The sequence below is a fragment of the Pinus tabuliformis genome, chromosome 6 (genome assembly GCF_031772625.1).
Source record: "Pinus tabuliformis cultivar Carrire ecotype Pingquan chromosome 6, CPIR1, whole genome shotgun sequence".
NCBI lineage: Eukaryota > Viridiplantae > Streptophyta > Pinopsida > Pinales > Pinaceae > Pinus > Pinus tabuliformis.
This window is the reverse complement of record NC_142292.1, coordinates 1,688,575,091-1,688,600,075: the sequence shown is the minus strand read 5'-3', so window position 1 is coordinate 1,688,600,075 and position 24,985 is coordinate 1,688,575,091. Positions and strand designations below refer to the sequence as shown.

At 37.1% G+C, this 24,985-nt stretch overlaps 2 pseudogenes; both read right to left on the bottom strand.

The window, feature by feature from the left end:
• Positions 1–16,783: 16,783 nt before the first annotated feature.
• On the bottom strand, positions 16,784–18,231 carry LOC149265473 (uncharacterized; annotated as a pseudogene).
• A 3,764-nt stretch (positions 18,232–21,995) lies between these two features.
• Positions 21,996–23,436, bottom strand: LOC149265472 (uncharacterized; annotated as a pseudogene).
• Between the last annotated feature and the right edge of the window lie 1,549 nt (positions 23,437–24,985).

Below are 24,985 nucleotides of genomic sequence, written 5' to 3'. Positions count from 1 at the left end.
GTCCACCTTTCTCTTGGCCTCAAATAATAATTTCTCATACTAATCCCATGGTAGCATATTTCCATGGAAATCCCAATAGCAAGGTAACCTCGCTTTAGTCTTCTAGTCATAATTCGAGTTGAATATTGCAACTAACTTTTCCAGCCCACTCACACATGTTTCAGCCCTATCCCTCACTTCCTTCTTTTGGATCACTTTGGAAACTTCTATGATTACACATGTCATGTCTGTAATGTCTATTTCCCTCAATTCACCAGTTTTTTTCTCATTAAGGAGCTTGATAAAATTCTTAGCAGTGTTGGAATTCTTGGCATTCTCGTCTTTGGCTATCAGGACAGAGAATTTAGTGGCTTTTACTACAGCTTTTTGTTTTTTGACTAGTTTCAAGTGTTTCCATATTTTCTTTATTTCAAACATGATACGTCCCAGATTACCTGCCTAACTTCGACGAGGGCCATATTTACCTTCAACTTATTATTCAGTGCTTTGATCTCATCTTGTACCACATGATACTTATTATTAGATTGATCCATACTTTCCTAAGTGGACATGAGTTGTTTCTCCTTATTTTCTAGCATGTACTTGGTGTTTTCCAAGTCAATCTAGATAATTTTAAGCTCGCTCTCTGACCATTGCAGCTCTGTGAGGGCCTTGGTTAACTTCTTAATGGGGTTTTGTGGGTTTTCCAGCACAACCACAACACAAATATGGGAATCAATCTTTTGTTGTAGCTCAGCTACCTTCATCTTGAGTGCTACCAACTCATTATTCCTCTCAATAAACTCTTTGGCCAGGATATCCTTCTCATTTTCAACCTATGCCAATTCCTTGGTCTTCACATGCTCTGTAGTATCCATTTCAAGTTTCTACCTCGATGAATGTATATCTGATTGTGAACCTTGATAATAGCATATACGATGACTTTATCACTTGGATCCACCCCTAGCTTGATAATAAGCTCTTTGTATCCTTCGTTTTGAAGATGGAGGAATCTTGAATTGACATTTCGCTTGTTTACCATAGTAGTTGATTTATCCAATAGCTTCTTGGTCTTGTTGATGGTTAAGGCTCCCTTTCTTAACTCACTATATATCATCTCCCCTACCTGCCTGTGTAAATTGATTTTATCTTGCAAGGGGACACTAATAATGTATAGAGATAAGTCCATTATTCTAAACTGTGGCTTAGAGGGGAGGGAATGCACTGAAGGGTGATACAAGGAAAACTTCATATGATTTATTTTCAATCCACGGTAGCCAAAGAGCTTGGTTTGATATGGCACTGAATAAGAGGTAAACTATGATGACATTTCATCCCTAAATTTCTTTTTCCTCTCCTCTGCCAGCTGCCCTTCCTCCAATTTAGGGTGTGTGACTGATGTGCTTCTAATTGAACCCATAATTGCTACCTCATTTGAACTAGAGGTGGAAGCTTGTTGGGGATCCTCTAGTTGCACTTGAAAGCCTTGCTAGTTTAGGCTCTTCACGGTCAATTTGTGTTAGAAAATTAGAAAGGTAGAAATATTCTCTTTATGTTGATAGTTACTTGAGATATTATTATGTTTTATTATGTTACTCTTTTATTTTTAGTTCATTACGAAATTATCATAACAATAGGAAAAAGATCACAAACACCAGATATAGGTGGACATCCAGGGAAAATCCTCTATCTAGGGGAGAAACCAGTCAACAACTCTTCCTTAATAACTTCCTGAGATAATCAAAGACTCTAACAAACTTCCTTCACAACAAGCCAACATTTTCTTCTTTTTGTAGATGATAACCTTTTCGACAATATCTTTGACCCAACAACACCAACTTGTAGCAACAACAAAGCTTCAACTTCGTCCCAACATTGACCCAACAAAAACTTCGACTCAGTAGTTAGCCCAACAACAACTTCAACCTAGTAGTTAGCCCAACTACAACTTCGACCCATAAGTTAGCCCAACAATAACTTCGACCCAACAGCTAGCCCAACAACAATTTCAGCCCATCAGTTAGCACTTCGATCCTCCATTAGTAGACCAAAAAATCCACATGTGTGAGAGAGAGATTACCCAAAAACTTCCATCTTGATCTCTCCAGTACTTTTCCTTCTCTTCTTGTAATTTCACACTTTTTCTGCCTCATTGAATATCAAAGTTGAGTGAGTTAGAATGGTCCAAATTAATTTGAACTACTTCAATACATAGGCTTCTAATGAGGTCGAATTACCTCGTTTGAGGTCGATTTCATCTCCTTGAGGCCAACTTGGTGTGGAGGTGACAAATACCTAATTTGAATCAATAATAAATCTTTTTACATGATTCAAAAGCCCAAGAAGGGTCTCTTTAAATGAAAAATGCCTCTAATCACTCAAAATAAATCCTGGAAGTCCTCAATGGGGACTTTGACCTAAGATATGATGACCCAAGCATGAAACCCATGCTTTAATAAGTCATAATAATAATAATAATAATTTCTTTTGCATTCTTTTTTATAAGTACATTTCATTGCGCCTCAAGTATAATTTATGAAGACCAAACCTAGTTACATTCTTCAACACTCTCTCTTAACTAGGCAGGAATTCATACTTACATATACAAGTACAAGGAAGATATAAAAACACAAGAACCATGAAGAGTTTAGGCACTTATGGTGCCACAGGCTAGATTCCTGACCAGGGAAATCTATCAAGGTGGGGCTAAGATGGACTAAATCTATCAACCTCTCTAGGTACCATCATGCTTACTTGCTAACCATCAACCCAAGGATCTAGGTGCGTAAAGGAGGGTCATAGCTCCATCACCAATGCCAGCCTCCCTCTTCGGGATCTATACATTAATACATATGCCGACCATATTTCCTCCCAGACATTTTACACACACAATGCCTCAACACATCAAATATCTCTAACCTCAAGCATGATTTTCAAATTTTTTTGAGAGATTTACCTAAATAGTCGCAACCCCAATGAGTAACAACCTTTCAAATACTCATGAGTAAACACAAACCTTCGGGTTCTTCTTACATCCCGATGCTACCTCATAATTCATCACAGTAGGACTTAGAGGCTTCCCAATATAAAATTTCAGCCTGGGATGCTTGGTTTGGCATTAGTTCTTAATTTGTTTCACAATCAGCTCAGAATCTCCAAAAATTTTCAAACATTCACGTTTTATATCTCTAGTAGCTTGTAGGCCCAACACCAATGCTTCGAATTCAACAATGTTATTTTTAGTGTCAAATTCCAACTTATATGAGAGAGGGATGAGGTTATCTTCAGGGGATCTCAACAAAATTCCTGGTCCATTTCCTTCGTTGGAGTAGGCCCCGTCAAAGTATAACTTCGACACATAACCAATTTTCATTTGCTATTGATTTGTCTATGAGATCATTTCCACTTGGGTATCCTCCATAGCTTGGTCATCCATTTCCCGCATAAAGAATGAGATATCCTTTTATTTCCCATATACTGGAGAGTTGTTTGAATTATTTTCTTTAGTAACAATTTTTACAAACATGGATTCTCTATACAATGTGCACTCTTCTCCACCAAATACTGGAATTGTGGCATATGTAAGATCTAGTTTTATGGACACTCCAAGCTTCATTCCCCAAGATCTAGAGAGGAGCATATCAAATCTTGCAGAGATGTCTACAACCACAATATCCATTACCATGCTTTTCACAAGGATTTTAACCAAATTAACCACTAAATCCTTGCCATCCCAAGGAATTTCACTCTTTTTGAATCAAAGAAATACAATTCCTTATATGGCTTTGTTATTTGCACACCTAAATGTTCCATGGCGACCAAAGGAAAAATATTATGAGAAGTTCTGGAATCAAGCATGCAATTACGCAAAAATAAATCATGAATCACTAGTGTAACAAGAATGGAGGTTTGGAAGGGTCTTTCTCCTCCACATGTGGGCTGAACATGACTACATGCCTTTCTTCTTGCAAATTTAAATTGTCTTGTGTCAAGGAAAAATGACACACATCCATGAGATCAAAGACTTGTTTTTAATATACAAGGTGTTTCAACAATTCATTTAAGGGAACAAATATTTTCACCTTCCCTAACTCTTTATGTAAACTTAAAACAAAGGAATTCATATCCACTGAGCTCAATACTCATCCAGCTTAGTGGCTCAGTGGCTCAATTGGATCTTTGTTTTTTTGATGTATTGGCTTTTCCTACACTGGTATTGGCTATGTATTTGCAGATTCAAACTTAGAATGTATGGGATAGGAGGTTTCTCCTTTGGTTGGTAGATCAGAATTTGTAGGTTTCCCCCCTTATCAGTTGGTTTGTGGGTGATAGGTTGGACAATGTCTTCATTTTGGTCTTGTGTCCGGGATATTTTTCTGGATCTCAAATTATATTTTCTATGTAGTTATGCTTGCATGAAATCAGTGAACTGCTTACAATAAGCATCTATTTATTCTTCATCCAAAGGGATATTCTAGTCATCCTCCTCTTCTCCTTGTGGTTTAGTTTCATTTTCTTCTTTTGGAAGAGTTTAATATTGATTCTCTTGAACCTCAATATCATTTTCAATTCTCTCTTCATGATCATCTTCTAAATATACACAAGGTTGCATTTGGTCTTACCAATCCTTTCTTTCTCTTTGCAGTAGTTGCAAAGGAGGTCTCCTATATTAGGGATTAAAATTTATGTTCGGGCCTCCTTAGATCCGTCAAGGAGGATTTTTGTTTTCCAGCTCTAGCTTCACCAACTTGTTTGAAAGGTTTCTAATCAAATTATTCACCTCATCTAGCTTCTGATCTTAAGCATCCCTCGCTTGACCAGAGAAGTTGAATTCCTCTTTTCCTCTTCTCCTATCACTATGTTCTCCCTTCCCCTTAAACTTACCTACAGTTGCAAAGTTTGCTTCAATTTCTAGAGCATCGGTTTGGATCTGGTCTAGTGTGAGGGATTTCCTCTCTCTGAAGGTAAATCCAAAATTTGACTTAAAGGCCCCAATAAACACCACCTTAGTTGTTTCCTGTGGAGGTTTAATCTTAGCAACCAAGTTGTTATACAATTTATTAAATCTCTTTATAAATTTTGTGACATCTTCATTGTGTCTTTTCTTTATTGCATTAAATTCAGTCAAGAAATATCCATGGTCTTTCTTCTCCCCCCATTTCTGCATAAAAGTGTTCTCCAATTCCTCCCAAGTGTTGATTGAATTGTTTGGAAAGGTCTTGAACCATTTTCTAGCCTCCCCATATAAAGGATCAACAAATAGCCTTAGGACAACATCTAGATTTTCTACATTTAGGTTTTTCTACAAAGGAACTGTTATGCAACCAACTCACAAAAATTGAAAAAGAGATAGATCAACGACTTCAAAATTAGCCTCTTCAAGGGGAAACATCCTTTAAATTACATAAATGAACAATTCTTGGATTATTCAAATGAAAAAACCTCCTTTCTATATATAGGAGTCTAAGGGGTCACAAGATAAGCAAAGCTGGAATAACAATAATAATGTAACTTGGGCACATCAATAACAATAGTGGGCTTCTATGGGCCACAATAATAACAATATGGGGACTACATGGGCACAACAATAACAATAAGGGAGCTACATTAACAATAACAATGAGGGAATACACTAGTATTATAGGGATCTAACATGCCCCTCTCCTTCAAAAAGGTGTTGTCCCCAATGCTTGAGTAGTTATGGATGCTTATGTATAAAATTCTCATCCTCCCATGTGGAATATTCTATAGGTAAGTTCTTCCACTTGATGAGATACTCTGAAATTGATCAATTTCGCAGCTGTCAAGTTTTTGTTTCCATGACTTCTTCAAGTTCCAATATGATTTTTCCTTCCTCATCAAGTTCTGGAAATATTGTTTGAACTGGGATCTTGTTACCTATAACCTTCTTTAAGCATGAAACATGGAAAATTGGGTGCACTCGGGAAGATGTAAGAAGCTCCAATTTGTATGTCACAGTACCAATCTTTTGCAACACCTTGTAAGGGCCATAATAATTTGGTTATAATTTATTATCCTTCTTAGCTTGCTTGAGGGACATTTGTTTGTATGGTTGTAGCCGTAAAAATACCTTGTATGCCACATCAAAAATTCTTTCACTACAATGTTGATATTCCTGTTGTTTCATTCTATTCTGCGCCAAAGTGAGGCTATCCTTTAATATTTGGAGAACTTGTTGTTGATGCTCGATGTGATCTTCCACTGCTTGAACCTTATAATTATTGTCTAAGAGTTTTTGGAGATATGGAGAAGTAGATGATTTCTATGTTTGAACCTATAGTGCACATAATTATGCAATTACGCCTCATTGTTATTTCTTTAGAATATTTGTCATTCCATTAGAGCTGATTATATTTCTCGATTTCCTTGTGATACCCCTTAATTCAAATTCCTTTCCTTCCCAAAAAAAATTGAAGAAAAGTTCTTGAAAATTAAAAGCTATTGTACCTAAATATTGTAACCATTGGACTCCTAGTACAACATCAGCACCACCCATTGGAATGGAAAGCATTGGACTATTCAATACATATTCTCCCATGGATAGCTTGATATTATGGAACTTTCCAGAGGGATTTATGGTTCCTCCATTTGCAACCATCACTTGAAACTCTAGTGTTGGATATAGGAAGCAATTCAATTCATTAGCTATCTTATAATGAATAAAATTATGGTACTACCTGAATCAATCAACACTATTACCTTTTTCTTCTTGATATGTCCTTCTATCTTGAGAGTTTGAGGAGTGGTAATTCATACCAATGCATCACAAGATATGGTCATATTCATTTATTCTTTCTCTAGGTTGGTTCCTAGTGTATATCCTCTTCTTTTTACGTTTGTTGTTCCTTTGCTTCCTCCTCTTCATAATCTATGTAAATTAATTTCTTCTTAGAACACTTATGACCTTTAGTGTATTTTATATCACAAGTGTAACAAAGGATTTTGCTTTTTTTTCTTCCAAATGTTGTGTTGTTTTCAACATTGTAGGTTGTGAAAGGCTAGGGGCAGCAACACATCTATCTTTATAGTTGTGAGTGGTAGGCTTCCTTGTTTCCATAATTTTTATTTCAATTTTTCTTGTCAACTTGAATGCCTTCTCCAATGAATCAGGTTCCAAAAGGTGAACCTCATGTTGGATGTTATCCTTTAAAGTCCTATGAAGACATCAATCCTATATTTCTCTTGAATGCCATTTACCCTTATATTCAATTTTTGGAAGTCCTCAATGTTCTCTGCCATTGAACCCTTTTGTTTGAGATTTATCAATTGGCTAAAGAACATGTTTCTCTTTGCATCCTCATAATGTGTTATCATTTCCTCAGTAAAAATTGACCAATTGACAATTGGTTTACAAGAACGAAGCCATCGATACCATACACACTGATTAGGTTTAAATATAAAGTTGTAATGTATGTCTTTTGTGTGTTGTGCACATTATGGAAATCAAAATATTGCTCCATCTGTAGTATCCATGTTATATGATACTTTCCATCAAACTTCCCCATATCAATATTTGGAATATAGTGGGTCCTCAATCCAATGTGAGAGTCTATGAAATCATGATTTTCATTTCTTTTGTTCTCGTCATGTGTTTCCTCTACTAAATTTTCGCCATTAGGAAGCATTTCTTGTAACTACTCTGTCAAACCTTCGATGTATTTCTTCAAATATTCAATGTTGTTTTTTAATTTTTCTTCTATACCATTGATTCCATTCTTCAAACCATCCATCTTGACTTCTGTTACTTTTTGTGAGAGTGAAATTTGTTGCACTTGGTCTCGTAATTTTGATATATCATGTTGCATTTCTTCCTCTTCTTCACGTGTCATAGTAGAAATTTCAAATTTTTTACTATGTATTTGCATTTTCTTTCTTCAGGGCATCAACTAATGATAATTATGCTTCACTATGGCCTTTGAATCACTTCAAATTAGTTTTTCAAACAAAACTTATTCAATTTAAAAATAAAAAAACTTTTTTTCGCTTTGTAGGAGCTCGATATTGAATCTATTGTATCTCTTTAATTACAAATCTCCAAGGTCTGAAATTTCATCCTATAGTATTTCTTTGAGCCTTATTTCCAACCCCACAATTCAAACCAAGATTGGGTTCTTCAAGAAATATTTATTCCAAATCTCCCACGATGGCATTCTTATGGACTAGTTCAGTAGAGCGAAGTTGTACGAGATTCCACATGTCGCTGCTTCAACCTTCTACCCTGAAATTTCCACACGAAAAACTATATTCCGTTCACTTTTATTCACTATTTACATAATTCAAATCCGATGCCTGAAAAAAAGTTATAACTATTTTCCATAAGTCACTTGTTTGAGACAGAATTCTGGAGCCCACAAGAACCCTAAATTCCTTAGAGCATATCTCCAAAAATATAGTGAAAAAGATATGAAATGTTTACACGATGTTCTCTGCGATGTTGGATCCACCTGGTCAAAATTTTAGCTTCTGAAGCCTCGTAGAAAAAAGTTATGATGATTTTACCTAGGTCACTTGTTTGAGACGGAATTATGGAGCCCGCAAAACCCTAACTTCCTCAAAGCATATCTCTGAAAATATAGCGAACCAAGATCTAAAATTTTTACACGAAGTACTATGAGATTTTCAATCCACGTGGTAAAAAATTCCACTTTTGAAGCCCCGTAGAAAAAATGTTATAGTGAAAATGCTAAGATGGTTTGTTTGAAGAAGCGAAACCCTAGAATCCAAAGCTCTTATACCAAATGTTATGAAACCAACTCACACAAATATAAGGAGATATATTAACGACTTAAAAATTAGCCTCTTCAAGGGGGGAACCTCCTATACATTACAAAAATTAACAATTCTTGGATGATTCAAATGACAAAAGCCCCTTTCTATATATAAGAGTCTAAGGGGTCACAATATAATCAGAGTCGACATAACAATAATAATGCAAAGGCACAATAATAACAATACTGGGCTTCTATAGGGCACAATAATAACAATATGGGAACTATATGGGCACAACGATAACAATAAGGGGGCTGCATTGACAAAAACAATGAGGGAATACACTAATATTATAGGAACCTAACAGGAACAAACTATCTCAATATGTTCATTATGTTGAACAATCTAGGGAAAATGAGGTTAATTTGGTTCTTCTTATCATGACAACTATGTGTGAGGTTATTTAACATTTTCTTATTAGTAAAATAATTCCTTATTATTATAGTGTGTTTACTTAGTTCAACAAATAGTTACCAAAATCAAAAGAGACAAGAACACACGATGTTGGCTTTCTTCCAGGGGCAAAACCTCTCACTCTTTGAGAGGAAAACCCGCATGAAATTATTCTTATATAGTTTCCCATTGACGAATACCAAGACCATGACCCTTGACCTAATTAAGCCACTCCAAGATCGAGACACCAATCCTCTTCTTTGTCACTACTGAGGTTATCACCATCATTGTTGTTGCTTCACCGAGGTCATCATTGAGATCATCATAGCTGCTATATCATCAAGATCATTACTACGCATTCAATGATATGATCACTGTATATTTACTAAGATCATTACTATACATTTACTGGGATTATCACTGTACAATTATGGAGATCATCACTGTACAATTATGGAGATCATCACTGTAAATTTACTGGGATTATCATTGTACAATTATGGAGATCATCACTGTACCAACGAAATCTATATACTAAAGTTGCACCAAGATATTTTATTATGATGATGACTTGATAATTATATCTTCATCAAAGCACTGTGTCGAGATTATGACTGTGTCCAGAATATACAACAAAGTGTGTCTCTATGGGATCACTAGGATCCTTATCATCACACTTACGCCTTAGCTATGATTATTACTAAATATTACGCAGGATGTGTATCTATTCATTGCAAATATATCGAGACCATGACTTCATCTTGAGACATAGACTGCGATTTGGATGTATAATGAATTTGTTTAGTATGCCAAGACTGTGATCATGAAATGGTTGCCACATAGAAATGTTTTCACTATAATTACCCATCTGAATTATACTTTGATAGTGCGGATCATAGAGAGTGTACTCTTTTGAAGATTGAAGAGGATCCTCACTCCTGTAATGTAGATCCCTATCTTGTACCTATCCGAAATTTACCCTTTGACAACCCCAAAAATCTCAAACAAGTCTAAGTTCTGTCTCACTATTTTGCGGATACCCTAGCTAGGTATATATAGTGGTTTTCACTCCATATTTAGGCGACCTGACAGATTGAACCGATGTGTCTCCTTCGGCAAGCCGACATGACTTCTATTTATATCATTTGCTACCCGACGTGAAGAGGATTGTTCTTTTCATTTTGGAGGGTTGTTAGACACATTTTATAGACTTGTATACATCAAACATAGTCTCAATAAAATCTCTTTAATTAGGACAAATCCTAAAGACATGAAGAAGAAGTCATTGACCTATAAGCGACACTTCTTGCTCATGAAACCCATGATGCAAGGAATACAATAAATATATATTTTTATTCTCTTTATTACATAATTTACATCAGTCATAATTACATGTCATTATGAAGACTGAACCTAGTTACACTTTCTTCAACACTCCCTCTTAACTAAGGAGGTGTTCATAATGGTACTTGGCCATTCTCAATCTAAATAATTTCTCATAAGAAGAATCGGATTGGTAACCCATTTGTATAACATCATTGTAACCAACATTGTTTCCACAACAAGGCCTTTACTGACAGCTCTATCTCTCATTAGATCATAGCACAATGTTGGCGAGACAAATGACCATAGAAACCTTCATCATTATCTCTCAAGGTACATACCCACCCGGGTGTTCACTAAGTATGACCTTCTAGGACTATTCTTATCTTGGGTTCCCAACTCTCAAAGAATACCAATCCTATTTCCTACTCTTGTCTTGGATTCCCTACACATCCTCAAAGATAATCAAATGCTATATGATTACCCAATCCTCCATTATTTCTTCCAAATTGAAGACAAGAATGTTGTGTCTACCTCTCCCTCTCAACTGGGGAGGATATGCCCATGCTCCCTCTGATCAGGAATTTTTCCAAGCTCCCTTTTAGTCAGGAACCTTTTCAAAGCTCCCTCTTAGCTAGGGACTCTTATATACATAAAAAAATTCTTCTTCGTGGGTCCTTCAACTACTTGATCAACTTCTCTCCTTGATGTCATGAAATTTAGTTGAGATTCTTCCTTGTAGGGAAACAAGCATCAATCAATTTCCTTCTTATTACATCATGTCATTCCTTTCTTCATGGAAAGTGGCATTCTTGGTACATATCTAGAACCTTCTTCATGCTTCTTGCAAGAGTTTCCATGCACCGCATGAATGTTGGTTGTATTGTACTTACAAATCTTGTTCTAGCATCCCTGCATCAACTCATCCAGATATTATTCAAGAAATAAAAACATATCATTAAATCAAATCGTACCTTTTGGAATGGCTCTTCATCATGACATATTTTTAGTAGGTATCAACATCCTACATACATGTTGACACATCTCCCAAAGATATCCATTTTCAAGGGTCTTCATCTTTTCCATTAGAGTCTTCATACCTTTTCAAGAGATTTTCTAGTCAAGTCTTCTTGATCTTTTGGATGTTGATCACCTTTATCAGGGTTGCATATATCACGATATCTTCCTTCCTCACACATTCTAGTCTCAATAGCCTTCAATCAGAGTTTCTTCAATATAGTAAACCGCCTCATACTTCATATGCAAACATATTATGTTGGTTTCATCTAGTGTGGCTTATTCCTTCTTGCATCATTTCAGAGGAGGATATCCTCTTTTTCTTGACCATGCTTCTTAAGATAGAAGCAATGATCCATGTTACCTACAACCATACGACATGAAATTATAATATTAAACACAATCATACATACCTTATTTTACCTTTAGATCACCGAGGCTTTTGTAAAAGCTTCCTTGATTGAAAATATCTTCAATCCCTTGATCTTCTTCATGTCATCACACCATCATATCATGGATTCCATAAGTTGTAGTTATTGTTGAAACACTTGCTTCCTTTCTAGATGGGTGAATCCTTCGATGAGGATTCCATCAGAGAATTTTGAGGATCTTGTATATCCCCAACTAGCAGATGTTTCCTTTTTTACTTGATGTATGATGAGCCTTGTCCTAGATGACTCCTTTCTTTCCTTCAATGCCCATTGAGGTTCCCAAGAGCTATATCCTTCATGTTTTACCTATCATGGATTTTTTCCTTCATGAATATCATGGTGATGTCACAAGCTCTTGTTTCTTTTACTTCCAAGATGCCATGATGCATCTTATCATCATTGTCATATCTTATAACAAAATCTTATGATAGGATCATTTTATGAGGGATACCATCTTACTCGTAGGAGAGATTTGTTATTCCCTCTTTTATTGGCCCTTTTCTTCAGCTTCCTCCATCTATATGGTGATATGAGCTTCCAAAATCTTTCCATAGCATTGAATCTTAGCTATACTTATTTTTTATTTCTTGAGGACCAACCTTGCCTTTCCTTTCTGCACATGGTTGAGTTCTTTTAACCTACAATACTTTTTCCATCAACTTGTCTTTCTCTATTTAGCATAGAGGCCATAAATTGTAGAGCGAGGTAACTTTCTTATCCCATGGATATTTGTTACCTTGATTATATGTTAGTGCATTATAGATCAATGGTGGTTATCTTCCTTCTTAAATCTTGTAGATGAGACCTTATGAAGATATCCTACATCCTTTGATGCCCTTTTCTTTCATGTAGATTAGATTTCATGTGATCTTCTTCAGTGCACATTTAGAGATTGATTTTATCATATTCATCACTTTGATGTCTCCAATATTTGTATGTGAAGGGATCTTTAATAAGTATCCATTTCCATAAATTCAAAGGAGACCTAATGATATGTTTAATGACTTCAAATACTTAGAGGACTATGTCTTTCCTCCCTCTTCATGCAAGGAATCTTGATGACCCATCCAACCTATAGATGTCCTTGCAATTATGAAGTCATTTAACAAAATTTATAAAGTGAAAAGATACTTACTTGTCATGTGAAGATGAAATCTTCACCTTGATTATTGTGATGATGGTTGAAGAAGATATATTAGTTCTTCTTCTTGGATGACCTTCTTTTGAATGGGAGAGGCTTTCCTCATTAAAAGAGGTTGCTCCTTTGAGGATGATTTGATGCTTTCTTGAACGATCTTATTCTAGGGCAAGAAGATGATCCTTGCTTGATTTTTATAACCTTGATTTGTATACAACTTGATGAGGGTCTTGGCAGCCTTTTGATGATGGCTGTGGAGACAAATGTTCTTACTATTGTAGGTTGGTTCTTGATTGTCATTTTAGACTATTGTTGTAGAATAATCCTTGAATCTTGAAAAATCTCTTCAACCTTGCTTTTATGCCCTTCTTGAAGATTGATCTATGTATGTCTCTTTTGCTGCCCTTCCTTTGACTTCTAAACCTTAGCTCTGATACCATATTGAAGAATCTAGGGAAAATGAGGTTAATGAGGCTCTTCTTGTCATGATAATTATTTGTGAGGTTATTTAACATTTTCTTATAGTACAATCGTTCCTTATTATTAGAGCGTGTTTACTTAGTTCATCAAATAGTTACCAAAATCAAAAGAGACAAGAACACATGATGTTGGCTTTCTTGCAGGGCCAAAATCTCTCACTCTTTGAGAGGAAAACCCACATGAAATTATTGTTATATAGATTCCCATTGACGAATACCAATACCATGACCCTTGACCTAATTAAGCCACTCCAAGACAAAGACATCAATCCTCTTCTTTGTCACTGCTGAGATTATCACCACCACTGTTGCTTCACCGAGGTCATCATTGAGATCATCATAGATACTCTATCATAGAGATCATTATTATGCATTCACTTATATGATCATTATATATTTACAGATATCATCATTGTACATTCACTGAGATTGTCACTGTACAATTACAAAGATCATCACTGTACCAACAAAATCTATATACTTAAGATGCACTGAGATCTTTTATTATGATGATGACTTCATAATGATATCTTCATGAAATCACTATGCCGAGATTATGACTACGTCCAGAATATGAGATAGAGTGTGTCTCTGTGGCATCACCGAGATCCTTATCATCACACTTACGCCTTGACTGTTGTTAAGGGAATAAGTACCCTAGGGCTTTGGGTCAGAACCCTAGTAGAGAATGAGTAATCTACAACAAGAAACAAGCATTCAAATCAGGAAACATGATTAAACAAACTAACAATGCGAGGATGAACATACCCGGATGCCCTTCATTTGGGTAGTTCCATCCAGGGTTCAAACCCTCTGCAACTCCTAATGATATTTGATTTTGCACATCAACCAATCTGAATACACATAGCAGCATATGGATAAAGCATTTTAGTGAAATCAACTTTATATCATATAAGTAAATGGTTAGTTATGCATCAGAATAGTCATTCATACATAAACCATAACAATAACATCAGATGCATAAACAAAGTTGATATCAAGAACAAGACAAAGTTTCATTTTATTGTAGAAAACTATAATAAACATGGAAAGAGTTCACCTAAGTATTCCTCTTTTGGCTCCAAGTGGAACCATCCTCCAAGTCCATCCAGTCCCAGTCTTCAACAACCTCCTTCCATAACCAATACTATGGTATCTCATGCAAGTGGGAGAATATCAACACTCAAGATAACAAGGGTTTCCTGAACTTGTGGAAGTGCTTGAAGCACAGGGATACTTCAGACTTGATCAAGGGATAATCTCAGTATAGTAATTCTATCCTTTCTCTCTTCCTTAAGGCCTTCCCATAGTAGTCTTTTTATACTTCACCCAATTAGTTTTTTAGTTGGGGAAATAGTTGGTAATAGTTGGGTCATGGGCACTAGGAGGTAATCAATAGGTAAAACTCGTGAACTTCGCCCATAGTTAAGGAGATTTATTTATTTTAAGTGTTTTAACACATATACGTAGGTTGGGTATTGACTAACCCACGTGTACATGCTTTTAACACAAGGAAAAGTAGTGTACAGGGGGTAAAACATTGTTTTTAAAATATTTGGACCAAGTCTGGAAGGAGGGGTTGCCCTAGGCCATAAACCAAGCATCACAAATACCAAGGGTGATATTTAGAGCTATAACATATGCCCCCTAATATATGAGGTCAAAAGGGGTACATGATGGCCGAAATGTATTAAGTATATGGAAAGGAAACCTGTCAAAAACTGAGAAGGACTTCACTAGATTTTCAGCCTGCCAAGCTAGCAAAAGAAGATCAGAAAGAAACGACTGTCTGAGGCAAGCATACCCATGCTCAAAGAAAGTAAAGCATGTCCGCATATCAAGTACAAGTGGATCCAGTGTGTTATCACAAAATCAAGCACTGAAAGGCTGCTGATCAGTTAGACTTTGTGTAACTATTTCAAACCAGACTTTTGACTAAGGCTTAGCCTCCTTAGCCTGAGAGGGCTCTCTCAAAGGGTTATTGATTTTAAATATTGATGAGATGGCTAACTCTTGCAAAGTAAATTTAACACATATGTTGGCTGGACAGACATTACAAAGACTTCCATTGGGCTCATGGAGTTAATCATCATTTCAGCAAACTATAAAACCACTCATTCATAGAAGTCAGGGCATGTAATGTTTAAACACTCAAAATACCTCTCATAGAAACCTCAACTTACAAACACACACAGGAAATCAGAGCAACAAAGTGAATTCTGAGTGATTGTGTATCTATACAGTTGTAAAACATAAAGGATAAAACAAAACCACATATATCTTGAGCATTTGAAACACTGTGTGAATCCTGAGAAGAAAAGCAGTCATTTGTATTACTGAAAATAAGTTTTTACACAAGCCAAAATAAACTCTGTTTTCTCAAATATCCAACCCCAATTACATTCATCATTCAGCTATATATAGAAACATAATTATAACTACTTGGAGCTTCCTCCTCCAGCATGAGGGGAGCTCGATGACTGTCACTACTGACACCTATTTGCTTTGCAACAAACTATTTAATACAATAACCACTAACTCCAGTTCTAAAAAGTTCTAATTTAATTATAACTCTAACTCTATCTTCTTCGTAGAAGATTCCTCCTTGCAGCTTTGACACATGGTTTCCTTTTCGTTTGGCTGAGATGGCATGAGATGAGCAGTTAATGCCCCATGTTTGTCTTCAATGACACATCCTTTCCGTTACCCTGAAACATAGGCCCCTGTTTGTCAGTCTTTGATGTGCTTCACAATATTTGAATCCAAAGAAGCATACCTTTATCTTTGATTACTCAAAATAGAACAGGCTGCCACGTCTTCGATGTGCTGGCCATTTTTTCATGTGTGAAGACAACACTTTTCAGAAAGATTTGCTGATTTGTCAATCATAATTGATTGGCTCAACTGAAACCTGCAGCTACAGCAGTTTCGTAGCGCGCTACGAAACTGCTGTGTAATTTCATCATACACAGTCTCATCACTTCTCTGCATTCTTGCTATCTTCTCCCCATATTTCTCTTTCAGCTAATTGTTCACATTTTCCTCAACAAATGAATAACAACTTGCAAGTAATCATGTTCAGCTGCCAGGCTTCAATGTCAATAGATTTTCCTATAAAATTCAAACAACATGCTCAGATTTCTCTGCAAGCCCTGCCAACCTGGAACCTTTCACTGCAAAGCACCTTTTCTTACAGCCACTTCAATAGATTCCAGACCGCGAAGAACACAACTTTGACAGATGTTCAATTAGATCAATAAATCATCCACCTCAAATGATTGTGAAGTATCCCCATGGACCATTCGAGTGTGCATAAAGCCCAATTTAATGAACAAATGGCCAATACAGTTAACAACAGCATGAAAAATGGAAACTCCAGATTGCTTGCCACAAAGGTAACCACCAAATATGTGGTGTTTACAACTCAACCATAAGTGATTCAAGTTCTTTAACCATTGCTTGCAAGAAGTAACCTGTTTTCTGGAGATACTTTGGCTGGAACATAGTTTACTAGTTTAGCATTTAGTCCCAGCTCTCTCAACCATATGAGCCTGCCAGTATCAAGAAGTTCTTTGCATTTCAAGCCTAGTACTGCCCTTTCAGCTGGCTTCAAGCATCTAATAATATTTCCAACATCATGAACATTAGCAGCATCTTCAGTGGTATTGCAAACATTTAAGTTGGTTCCGACTTTAACGCCATTAGAATGATCAGAGCAATGCTCCCCATCAAGTGCCCAGCTGGTCAGCCATGTTACAGCACAAAATTCTTCTCTTGTAAAGCCCAGGTTTATGAAAAAATGTTTATTCACATAAGATTTCCATTGGCAAAGATGGTGGCAACATGTTGCAATTGCAAGGCCTTTTATGTAAGGATGATTTCCTCCTCTGTTGGTATCTTCAGATACATATTTGTTATGGTTTTGTTCACTAAGACAGCATCGGAGGACCAAATCTGTCGTTGGTCCACAAAGATGTTTCCCCACTGCAGCATAGTAAAAGCCCTTCAAGGATTCCACAGCTTCCAATTTCAAATCTTCAATGTCTATTCTCAGGCGCTCCAAATTAATGGCCTCTGTCTGTCTCAAAGTTCGATCAGCCTTGAACTTATATGACCTGCGCTCCACTAGTACTATGTCCTTAATGCCATAACAGTCAGAAAGCATGTGAGTTAAATAACCTCGTCCAGCCCCAAACTCTACAACTTTTAGATGGGATTTCAACTGTTCTATCTCTTCCCCATGCCCACTACCATTAATATATTCATAATGCATGCTTGTCTTTGAAATGGAATCAGGACTCCAAAATATTCCCAGAGTTTCAAGATTTCCAAGTATGGATGCCTGTTATATGGCATGCTTCTCTTGAAAGGGAAACCTCCTATCTAGCTTTGCATTGAACCATTTGTTGCAGGCATCAGGCAGCAAATATGAGTCCTGTATGTTGTTTTCACAAATAGCGCTGTGAGCTGACTGAATTTTCTCAAGTAATGCATGGAACTCCTGTCCTGACATTGCAAGTATGGCCTTGCGCTTCATCTCTGAACACACATCATTATCTGATCGAATTCTTTCAGTTTCTCCTGATGGAAAACACTTTTCTTGAACTTCAGAGGGACTTCTAAATCTTGAGCTATCTTCTTCATCACTGCCAATCAACCTCAGCGGACTCTCCATAGCCATTATGTTTCTCTCCACTCGGCTTCAATTCACATTTTCATTCCACTTTCAAATAATCTTCCTGAAATTGCCGACTTTAAATCGACCTCGAAACAAGAATGGGATAATAGCAAACAGATTACGAACGGCGGTCCAATCAAGAAGTTCAGATCAGTAATGTGCTTATCTTCTCGAACAAGTGTAGCTCACCCATAATAAAAGGCATCCCAATTTAAAGTGCCGCGTGCTCGTTACCCCGCTCTGATGGTATGCGGAAAGTCCGTTTCATAAGCCACGACATCTCACCATTGCGGCCTTTAGCTAAAAGTGCATTTTCAATTTGTTGATCCTGTTGTGCTTTTATAGCAGCTTTCACTTGATCCTTGTCTATATTTTTCCCTTGAAGACTACTAAAGCCGAGGCCAACACCAATTGTCAATCTGTGTGGATCAACAAGAGAATTGTGGTGGTTTCCACGATGATAGCTAAGCCGGATAGGAGGAGAATCGGTACCATAAATACCATGAAATATGTTGATAGGCTCTGTACTGTATGAATAAATATGAATGGGATGATTGTATATCTCCGACATTGCCTGGATTTCCAAATTATTACCATAGACCTTGTCTCTCCTTTTTCTCTTGCTGTGTTTTAGATCGAGTAGATGTTGTGATACTGACACATGGTGCTGAGAAGGTGACAGCTGGGTGAAAAAAACTATGGATTCGAAAAAATCCCCAATTTCGTAGCGCAGCCAGTGCAAAATATGAATTATGCGCTACGAAATCACCTAAAAGAAGTTGCGCTTCGAAACTGCTAAAGGGATCTACGCGCTGCTGAAACACTTTGTCCTTAAGCTAGTCTGAGCAATTTAGGCAACAGAATTTTCAGTGATAACAGTGGCTCCACTTGGGATAGTGTGCCCTTGTGGTACACTAAGAACTCGCAGGTCCAGTGCCTTATAAAATTTATTGGACAAACATCTTCTTTAAGTTCCTTGGGGCTTCACCTCGGGCTTAAGCTTGATGATCACTGTAGGAGAAAGAAGTCTATATCTACCACTACTAAAAAAAAAAAAAAATTTGCTCAGTCAACCTTGAGCTTATTTGCCTTTTCCTACCTATCTACCCTATCAGCTGCAATCTCCACTTGTAGCTCAAGGAACATGAAACTTCCAATGAAGCCAGTCATCAATCTGATCTAACACTTGAATCCTTTGGCTGTGCTTGAAACAAAAATAAACCAGATACTGAAGTAACGAAGGCAGTATGAGGTGTAACTGTTCTTCAATATGAAAATATAACTGAAAGCCTGAACAGTAAATCTTTTCCATGTATTCAGCTATAGGGTCAAAAAACACATGGTTAGTTTGATGATTCTCAAAACTTTCTGTATCTTTAGACAACTTATCTTCAGCCACACCGAATTTATTTGATATGCTATCCAACTGCCTTTCTGAATGATGCTCACAAACAATGTAATTTTCCTCACTACTATGATCATTATTTGAAGTAAGCTGCTGCAAGGAATTACAAAATTGAACAAGCTTTTCCTCTGCCTGAGGGTCATAGAAAATTTCCTCCAATATTTCTTCTTGCTGGGTGCAATCAATTTCATCTTCATCATGATCTGAAGCCTGACAAATCTGCTGCATCTCTACATCAATATCTAAGGATAAAACATGGTTTTCACAAGTAAACTCCTGCTGCTCTTCATGCTGTGTTTCATGGAATGTTATACCTTCTCCTTGGTGCTGGAATGCATTATTATGAAGAGCCTCTAAAATTTCTTCATCCGTAAACTCATCATCATCATAACAATCCTTCAAATACTGAATAAGATTTAAAGAATGCCTACAGCAATCTTTAAGCAGCAATAAGGAAGGATAACCTTCTTTATACATTTCACAGAATTCATCATGAAAACTAGCAAGCGAATATATTGAACCATTTTCCAGACTTTTATACCAAGACCATGCTTTTCCTTCTAAAGTGGTCATAAACATTTTCATGAGACAATCTTCAGGGAAATGAACCTTAAGACTGCGTACATGCATATGGAATTTAACCAAATGGAGAGCAGCATTATCCTCCTTTTCATCTTTGAATATTGGAAGATCATCTAACCAATCAACCTTTGGCATAGGACTTGGAAAACCAGGGATATGAGACCGATTCATAGGAGCATACCTGGCATTCATTCTTGCAGTGGAATCCATCTTGAAACTTCATCAAGCTACTGATCTTCTAGCAGTGGAGTCACCTTCCAATTTGTTATTTGATGTGTGGAGTCGCCAAGGTAGAATGTAGCCTCGAAAACCTTTTTTGAGCTCCTGCTACCTTCAGAAGTTCAGTCTTAAAATTTCGGGAATGAGTAATCTTCAGGCTCCCGACAGACGCACCAAAATGTTATCACAAAATCAAGCACTGAAAGGCTGCTGATCAGTTAGACTCTGTGTAACTATTTCAAACCAGACTTTTGACTAAGGCTTAGCCTCCTTAGCCTGAGAGGGCTCTCTCAAAGGATTATTGATTTTAAATATTGATGAGATGGCTAACTCTTGCAAAGTAAATTTAACACATATGTTGGCTGGACAGACATTACAAAGACTTCCATTGGGCTCATGGAGTTAATCATCATTTCAACAAACTATAAAACCACTCATTCATAGAAGTCAGGGCATGTAATGTTTAAACACTCAAAATACCTCTCATAGAAACCTCAACTTACAAATACACACAGGAAATCAGAGCAGCAAAGTGAATTCTGAGTGATTGTGTATCTATACAGTTGTAAAACATAAAGGATAAAACAAAACCACATATATCTTGAGCATTTGAAACACAGTGTGAATCCTGAGAAGAAAAGCAGTCATTTGTATTACTGAAAATAAGTTTTTACACAAGCCAAAATAAACTCTGTTTTCTCAAATATCCAACCGCAATTACATTCATCATTCAGCTATATATAGAAACATAATTATAACTACTTGGAGCTTCCTCCTCCAGCATGAGAGGAGCTCGATGACTGTCACTACTGACACCTATTTTCTTTGCAACAAACTATTTAATACAATAACCACTAACTCCAGTTCTAAAAAGTTCTAATTTAATTATCACTCTAACTCTATCTTCTTCGTAGAAGATTCCTCCTTGCAGCTTTGACACATGTTTTCCTTTTCGTTTGGCTGAGATGGCATGAGATGAGCAGTTAATGCCCCATGTTTGTCTTCAATGACACATCCTTTCCGTTACCCTGAAACATAGGCCCCTGTTTGTCGGTCTTTGATGTGCTTCACAATATTTGAATCCAAAGAAGCATGCCTTTTATCTTTGATTACTCAAAATAGAACAGGCTACCACGTCTTCAATGTGCTGGCCATTTTTTCATGTGTGAAGACAACACCTTTCAGAAAGATTTGCTGATTTGTCAATCATAATTGATTGGCTCAACTGAAACATGCAGCTACAGCAGTTTCGTAGCGCGCTACGAAACTGCTGTGTAATTTCATCATACACAGTCTCATCACTTCTCTGCATTCTTGCTATCTTCTCCCCATATTTCTCTTTCAGCTGATTGTTCACATTTTCCTCAACAAATGAATAACAACTTGCAAGTAATCCTGTTCAGCTGCCAGGCTTCAATGTCAATAGCTTTTCCTATAAAACTCAAACAGCATGCTCAGATTTCTCTGCAAGCCCTGCCAACCTGGAACCTTTCACTGCAAAGCACCTTTTCTTACAGCCACTTCAATAGATTCCAGACCGCGAAGAACACAACTTTGACAGATGTTCAATTAGATCAATAAATCATCCACCTCAAATGATTGTGAAGTATCCCCATGGACCATTCGAGTGTGCATAAAGCCCAATTTAATGAACAAATGGCCAATACAGTTAACAACAGCATGAAAAATGGAAACTCCAGATTGCTTGCCACAAAGGTAACCACCAAATATGTGGTGTTTACAACTCAACCATAAGTGATTCAAGTTCTTTAACCATTGCTTTCAAGAAGTAACATGTTTTCTGGAGATACTTTGGCTGGAACATAGTTTACTAGTTTAGCATTTAGTCCCAGCTCTCTCAACCATATGAGCCTGCCAGTATCAAGAAGTTCTTTGCATTTCAAGCCTAGTACTGCCCTTTTAGCTGGCTTCAAGCATCTAATAATATTTCCAACATCATGAACATTAGCAGCATCTTCAGTGGTATTGCAAACATTTAAGTTGGTTCTGACTTTAACGCCATTAGAATGATCAGAGCAATGCTCCCCATCAAGTGCCCAGCTGGTCAGCCATGTTACAGCACAAAATTCTTCTCTTGTAAAGCCCAGGTTTATGAAAAAATGTTTATTCACATAAGATTTCCATTGGCAAAGATGGTGGCAACATGTTGCAATTGCAAGGCCTTTTATGTAAGGATGATTTCCTCCTCTGTTGGTATCTTCAGATACATATTTGTTATGGTTTTGTTCACTAAGACAGCATCGGAGGACCAAATCTGTCGCTGGTCCACAAAGATGTTTCCCCACTGCAGCATAGTAAAAGCCCTTCAAGGATTCCACAGCTTCCAATTTCAAATCTTCAATGTCTATTCTCAGGCGCTCCAAATTAATGGCCTCTGTCTGTCTCAAAGTTCGATCAGCCTTGAACTTATATGACCTGCGCTCCACTAGTACTATGTCCTTAATGCCATAACAGTCAGAAAGCATGTGAGTTAAATAACCTCGTCCAGCCCCAAACTCTACAACTTTTAGATGGGATTTCAACTGTTCTATCTCTTCCCCATGCCCACTACCATTAATATATTCATAATGCATGCTTGTCTTTGAAATGGAATCAGGACTCCAAAATATTCCCAGAGTTTCAAGATTTCCAAGTATGGATGCCTGTTATATGGCATGCTTCTCTTGAAAGGGCAACCTCCTATCTAGCTTTGCATTGAACCATTTGTTGCAGGCATCAGGCAGCAAATATGAGTCCTGTATGTTGTTTTCACAAATAGCGCTGTGAGCTGACTGAATTTTCTCAAGTAATGCATGGAACTCATGTCCTGACATTGCAAGTATGGCCTTGTGCTTCATCTCTGAACACAGATCATTATCTGATCGAATTCCTTTAGTTTCTCCTGATGGAAAACACTTTTCTTGAACTTCAGAGGGACTTCTAAATCTTGAGCTATCTTCTTCATCACTACCAATCAACCTCAGCGGACTCTCCATAGCCATTCCGTTTCTCTCCACTCGGCTTCAATTCACATTTTCATTCCACTTTTAAATAATCTTCCTGAAATTGCCGACTTTAAATCGACCTCGAAACAAGAATGGGATAATAGCAAACAGATTACGAACGGCGGTCCAATCAAGAAGTTCAGATCAGTAATGCGCTTATCTTCTCGGACAAGTGTAGCTCATCCATAATAAAAGGCATCCCAATTTAAAGTGCCGCGTGCTCGTTACCCCGCTCTGATGGTATGCGGAAAGTCCGTTTCATAAGCCACGACATCTCACCATTGCGACCTTTAGCTAAAAGTGCATTTTCAATTTGTTGATCCTGCTGTGCTTTTATAGCAGCTTTCACTTGATCCTTGTCTATATTTTTCCCTTGAAGACTACTAAAGCCGAGGCCAGCACCAATTTTCAATCTGTGTGGATCAACAAGAGAATTGTAGTGGTTTCCACGATGATAGCTAAGCCAGATAGGAGGAGAATCGGTACCATAACTACCATGAAATATGTTGATAGGCTCTGTACTGTATGAATAAATATGAATGGGATGATTGTATATCTCCGACATTGCCTGGATTTCCAAATTATTACCATAGACCTTGTCTCTCCTTTTTCTCTTGCTTTGTTTTAGATTCGAGTAGATGTTGTGATACTGACACATGTTGCTGAGAAGGTGACAGCTGGGTGAAAAAAACTATGGATTCGAAAAAATCCCCAATTTCGTAGTGCAGCCAATGCAAAATATGAATTATGCGCTACGAAATCACCTAAAAGAAGTTGCGCTGCGAAACTGCTAAAGGGATCTATGCGCTGCTGAAACACTTTGTCCTTAAGCTAGTCTGAGCAATTTAGGCAACATAATTTTCAGTGATAACACAGTGTATATAGAAGTATAAAGAACTGAAAGTACATAATGGATCATCTAATCATGATCCAACAAGTACATGTTTGAATATCACATATAAGAAGATGATCAATGAAGTTGAAAGAGGAAGCTGATCACTAATGTAAAAAATTGATCCCAATAGTACCAAATGAACATGATGGAATAATATGATACTACATCACAACTCGGATGCCAGCATATAGGATGTCGCTATGAAGAACTGCAACATATAATGTGGGTGGTGTCAACTAGCAGCAACATGAGCAACTAACAAGTGAACCAAAGAATGCTGATGCAACCTAAGGTCTTCACTGACCACCGTGGTACATTTCTACACAATGGGAATAAATGATCTGAAGTCGACCATGTGAGAAATCATTTGATTACTGGTCATTGATGTATACCGTTAACAAATGTGATACTACTCACCGATAATGAAAATGAGAGTCAAGGTACCCAGTACAATCTAACAAGTGCGAATGAATGAGTTGAGGTCAAACACCTGGAAGAATCTACCAATCAGGGGACAATGATGGTTTCGCATTGTCGATAGCGAAGGATCTACCACTAATGACTACAAACCCCAAGGTACTACCAAATGGACTCTAGATGTCTACCCCAGAGCAATGAGTCGTAGTCAATAGGGAAAGATTGGCTAGAAGG